The 4830-nt window shown below is 48.1% G+C and overlaps 1 long non-coding RNA gene across 1 annotated transcript in view; it reads left to right on the top strand.

Moving 5' to 3' along the window:
• Nucleotides 1-4119: 4119 nt before the first annotated feature.
• LOC126503717 (uncharacterized) overlaps nucleotides 4120-4830 on the top strand; it is a 2502-nt gene continuing 1791 nt past the window's right edge. Inside the window, exon 1 of the long non-coding RNA XR_007592369.1 lies at nucleotides 4120-4189. This is a non-coding gene — a long non-coding RNA (uncharacterized lncRNA). The remainder of the gene's footprint in view (nucleotides 4190-4830) is intronic.

Genomic DNA, 4830 nt, shown 5'->3' with positions numbered 1-4830 from the left:
GATTACAAGTATACCCCGTCATGTCTGGCTTTTATTTCAGTGGGGTCGGGGGGGGGGGGCGTCCACTCATGTTCTTGTGCTCACCAGGCACGTACGTGTTCCACCTACTGAGTTGTCCCGTTTCCAAACCAAGCAGAGAGAATGGGCTAGATAGCCATCTGGTGGTGATCTCGGCTAGTGTTTTCAGATCTCCTTCCCTTAGGTAGAAAGCTGAAGAACGCTGAGAAGTGAGGAAAGGCTACAGGCAGAGGGACGGGACGAGGCAGCAGACGGGAGGGTAAGTCTTCCCTGCTTTCCCCTCTTAGAGAACCTTTGGGAAACCTGAGGCCTCCAGTCTAGAATTGCGCCCTCGCCAGACTCCGTGCAAGACAAAGTTGTCTTGATAATCAGATTGCATCAGCCTTCTGCTTAGAATCCTCCAATGGGCCCAGTCCGTGAATGTGAGAGTCACATTCTTGTGGCCTCCAAAGCCATCTATACCCAGGCTGCTGCTTCAGCATCTGACGGCACTGTCCATGACAGCCCTGTGTTTTGGTCATGCCTCTACCCTCCTTTCCCCTCGCCTCCCTCCTCCCTTTCTCCCTTGCCCTCCCCTTTCTCCTTCTGTGCCGTCTCTTCATATATTAGCTTTATTAAGATGTATCTGTATGCTATATAATTTATCTATATAAAGTACACAGTTCCGTGAGTTTTAGTATATTCTCAGCGTTGTGAAACCTATTCAAGAAAACTGGTCTTTTCAGTGTGTTTCTTAAAGATTTGCCGATTTTACATTTATTTATGTAAAATATATATGGCTGCATGTCTGCATGCACACTGCATGCTTGCAGGTGACAACCGAGTCCAGAAGAGGATGACAGATCCCCTGGAACTAGAGATACAGGCTATTGTGAGCCATCCTCTGTGAGTACTGGGAACCGAACAGGGGTCCTCTGCAAGAGCAGCAAGTGCCCTGAACCACGGAGCCATTTCTCAGCCCCTCTAGCTACTCCAAATGACCCATCTTGTTCTTTGGAACAGAAAGTTCAGGAGTGGATGAGAATTTAGCACCGAATCAGAGGATCAAGGAGCTTCTTCTCCAGCTCAGAGAGGGCTGCTCAGGAGCTATGGCTTTGCTCTTGCATGGACTTCCCCTTGCTGCTGAGATGAGGGGCTGCCCTTTGGTCTGCAACCCCGTGGGTGGGATGAGAAAGCCCGTCCTGGTCTGACACTTGGGTCTGCTGCAGAGTCTCAACAGTGTGATTCATAGGTCAAGCGTTTTATGACTATCTTCTGAGGAGTGTCACACTGTGAGCGTTAGAGAAAAGAGACATGCGGGCGGGCATTGGTGCGTGACTATGATCAAAGCGCATTGTAAAAGCACACATGTGACAAAATATTATAATAAAATTCATTGTTTGTGTAATTGACATGCACGAATAAAGAATGTCTGTCAACAGCAGGCCACATCTGTAATCCCAGCCCGTGGGAGGTTGAAACAGAGAGGTTATGAGTTTGAAGACAGCCTGGGGTACCCAGTGAGACCTTATCAGAATAAAACAAGTTTTCTGATAATGTAATGATTCTTGGGGCTCTCAAACTCCTTAAAGAAGTCATACAATCGTTCAAATAAAAATGTTTCGAAGCCTTACTGGACCACCAAGTCCCCAGAATTTGTAATCTTGGGTTGAAAGCCAATATGAAAATCTGACTGAGTGGAGCTGCTAGGATTTGGGGTTGAGGCGAGAGTCTCACAAGAGGTGAGCTCCTTGTGACTTCCTCCACCTCCTCCTCCGCCCCCTCTAAAGCCCCAGCAAGCTAAAAGACAGGGGGGTTCCTTGCAAATGAACTTGGCCTTTGTGAGTTTTTTAATTTGCCAGGGGCCAGCACTGGGATGCAAAAAAAAAGAAAAGAAAAAGAAAAAAAAAACACTGCTTTGGAACACCCCATTTTAAAGGCAGTATTCAGTTTATTGGAGTAGACGGTTTGAAATCCTTGTTGTACCTTTTAGGGTCTGGAGTTGCTTTTTATGACCCTTGTGCTTCTTATAGAATCTTAATATGGGGCAGTGGGAGGCTTGTTTCTGGCTGGTTCCACCAGACTTAACAACTTTACATTTGTTTTGTTTTGTGTTTTGTTTTTGTGATAGATTTGGTAGTTTTGATAGATTTGCTAGCCAACACAGCCCCTATGGTGTTCAGACACCGCCCTCAACAATTTCCACGGTTAACCATTTAATTCTCAGGGCAGGCCTAACCTCATGTTCCAGTCTGTTATCTCCGATTTGCTCCCATGGAAACTGAGGCACCAAGGATAATTCTCAATGGGCTGTTTAGCTAATAATATCAGAACTAAGTTTGAAGCTGTAAAACCTGGGCTCCAGGGTCCTGGTTTGGGATCTTACCTTCTGCTCTAATTGGCCGACTACAAATTAACAAACTGAAAACTCCTGAGTATTTCAGACATTCCTGTAAAGCTAATAAAATTAAGAGCGGTGGTGTGGTCTTGCTATCCCAGCATTATGGAGGCAGAGGACGGGGAGTCTGAGGGTAGCCTGGGCTACCTTGTGAGACAACACACACACACACACACACACACACATGCACACGCACACACACACACATGCGCGCACACGCCCAATCACACACTTACATTGTGTATATGTTAATAGGTTCAAAACTCTATGTTTTGAACCTCCACAACTGTCTATGAATTTTTTTTTAAAAGATAATCGGTACCCCTTCCAAGATTCTATTACCCTTTATCATTGTTCTTGAAAAATCAAAATTTCAATTTCAACCATCAGGGCTGCAAGGTGATAAATAAGTCAGGGGCCTTTCTGAACTGATGAACACAGGCACTCTCGCCAGAAACTAGACAAGTCCAGGCTTCTGGTGGTGAGTTTTGGGTTGACGGATTTATCATTAGGAGCAAAACACGGCAATGCTAACATCACCATCGGGAGCTAATTAAAATCGGCAAACTCGTGAAAACCCCGGGTTTCTTCCTGATACCGACTGCTCCTGAGAGCAGCTGCCTCCCGCAGATCTTCCTAACCTCTCCTCACAGTTCACTGCATTTTCTCTTCTTGGTTCAGGTCTTGGTCTAGTCTAGAGTCTCCAGTCTCCGCGCTTCCACCATGGGGCTGGCCGACTTTACACACAGATGCTGATTTAGCCACACCTCTGATCTCTACCCACTCGGTAGATGTCAGGAGTGCTTCCTCGCCCCAAATGGTGACAATCAGCGCTGTCTCTAGGCATCTCCAAATGTCTTTGCAGGGGTAAATTTGACCCTATAATCAAGAGTCTTTAGGATTAGGAAAAGTGGGACCCACAGGCGCTCAAATTAGAGCGGCATGCGGACTCTTCCATGGTAACCCTGGTAGCATGAATTCAGTCTCCAGCTGAACAGAACAGGACCTGACAGTCCTGGAGGTGAGAAATCAGACACTCTGCCTTTTGTGTAGCTTGTGCAATTAGCTGGCTGGTCCCACTTTAAAACAAAACAAAACAAAACAAACAAACAAAAAAACACTTGTCACATTTCCAAACTTCTCACCAACGGAGGTGACTATTCCCAGGGTATGCTAATTCGTTTCCAACTACATGAAAGGCCAAAAATGCACAGAATTTTAGGATTTGGATAATGTGGGCGTGGGAGTGGCAGGAACTGGGGAACACGGGGGTGGCAGAAGGGTGGGACCAGGAACCTAAAAGCTAGGTTTCGAGTGCATAGTACCAAGTCTAAATCGAAGAAAGACAAACATTAAAACCCCAGCCATGTAACTCCCTAACGTCTTGGCCGGGACCCACTGAAGGTCCAATCCGTTCCACCTGCTCCATCTGTTCCCGCGGGAGCCTTGTTAAATGGAATCCTATGGGCGCTACACCTGCGCCATCTAGTCCATTCTGCCTCCATCCATTCCCACCACACCCAGAAGCTGGGCCTCGGCGAGGCAACCACAGCTTCCTGACGTCCAGTCATCACCATAGTGTGGACGCTTGTTCTTCACAATCTGTGCTTTGGACGCCAAAGAGGATTTCCTCTTTCCAGGGCTGCCCACTGCACTACCCACTGTCGTCCTCTGGACCAGAAGCGCACTTCCGGGCCGGGCAGCATCTGCCGCTTGGACCATGGATTTTGTTGTTGTTGTTTTCTTTGTCTCTAAGAGCAGAAGTGCCCAGAGTAACGAGTCCACTGGGGACAGGTGGGTTAGAGAGGTGGCTGTGTCGCAGCTGGGGGCTGTTGGCTGGAGCGGGGGCGGGATAGGAGCTGCTCTGGGCCCTCGCTGGGGTGGGGGCAGGGCATGCCAGCCCACAGTGACCTTTGGGGCACGGGGAGTGAAGGGAAGAGGAAGCACGGTTTTGCTGCTCTGGGCTCAGGGCTTCCTGAAGGCGGGGCTCCGGTCCTTTGCTTTCCTCTGGGTGCGAGTCAGCAGGCCAGGGTGCTTGCTTGTATATCCATCCACCCATGGAGGAGGGTCAGGGGTTGCAGAACCAGAGACTCCCTTTAATGGTTCTGTCCCTGGATTCTGGACTCAGAAAACAAGGCCTTGATTACAGAGAGACACTGAATTCCCAGGTACTTAATTTCCCTGACGGCAGGAGCAGGCACTCCAAAGGGCTAAGCCGACACCTCTTGGGAAGTTATCTTGCTTAGTGAACAAAATTCACTTTGACTCAAACGTCGCTATTTTCCAACACAGAACATCTCTTTTCCTTTGTCCTCAGTTGCTGCTTCTGTCTTTTTTCTCCTAAGAGCCTGCTCAGTTATCAAAGAAATCCAGGGGGAGAGAAAGAGAGAGAGAGAGAGAGAGAGAGAGAGAGAGAGAGAGAGAGAGAGAGAGAG

The sequence above is a fragment of the Alexandromys fortis genome, unplaced genomic scaffold, assembly GCF_014885135.2.
Source record: "Alexandromys fortis isolate MF-2015 unplaced genomic scaffold, M_Fortis_MF-2015_v1.1 scaffold_50, whole genome shotgun sequence".
In the NCBI taxonomy this organism is placed as follows: domain Eukaryota; kingdom Metazoa; phylum Chordata; class Mammalia; order Rodentia; family Cricetidae; genus Alexandromys; species Alexandromys fortis.
Note: the sequence above shows the minus strand (reverse complement) of the source record. Positions and strands in the feature narration are given on the sequence as shown.